At 60.7% G+C, this 682-nt stretch overlaps 1 protein-coding gene across 1 annotated transcript in view; it reads left to right on the plus strand.

Moving 5' to 3' along the window:
• DPH1 (diphthamide biosynthesis 1) overlaps positions 1–682 on the plus strand; it is a 23,947-nt gene that overhangs the window by 10,126 nt on the left and 13,139 nt on the right. The window lies entirely within an intron of this gene.

The following is a 682-nucleotide window of genomic DNA, read 5'->3' on the forward strand; positions in this document are numbered from 1 at the left end:
AGCAGAGCTGCCTCCTCTCCAGCTTTGGCACCCAGCCGCTTTCATGTCTCCGACTTCAAAGGCAGCGGATTAAGGGGCTCTTTTATCTGAATGAAACCTTAAGCCCTGCTTCCTGGTGGATGCCGGGGTGCTGGTGGATGCCGGGGTGCTGGCATCCCCAGTGGACTCGCCCTCCCTGCCAGGGGAGCTCCGCAGGGCTGATGGGGGGTGCTGGGTGCCAGGATGGGGGTGCTGGTGGGTGATGGGAGATGGGTGCTGATGGGGATGTGGCCATACTGGCTACCAGCATTGCTGGCTGGAGGAACGTGGATATGGGCAGGAGTGAGCCCAGCCCTGTCCCTGCTCTCTCGGGGATATGCTTGGGACTGGGTTACATTGCCGTAGGAGCTCCGCAGGGCTGATGGGGGGTGCTGGGTGCCAGGATGGGGGTGCTGGTGGGTGATGGGAGATGGGTGCTGATGGGGATGTGGCCATACTGGCTACCAGCATTGCTGGCTGGAGGAACGTGGATATGGGCAGGAGTGAGCCCAGCCCTGTCCCTGCTCTCTCGGGGATATGCTTGGGACTGGGTTACATTGCCGTAGGTGAGGTGTGAATCGGCAGGTGGCCTCGTTAGTGCCTGCCTCTTCCTGCTATTAATATTCATCGCTGGCATTAATGTGGAATCGTGGCTCGGCCGTCG

The sequence above is a fragment of the Charadrius vociferus genome, unplaced genomic scaffold, assembly GCF_000708025.1.
Source record: "Charadrius vociferus isolate BGI_N301 unplaced genomic scaffold, ASM70802v2 scaffold54, whole genome shotgun sequence".
Lineage (NCBI taxonomy): Eukaryota > Metazoa > Chordata > Aves > Charadriiformes > Charadriidae > Charadrius > Charadrius vociferus.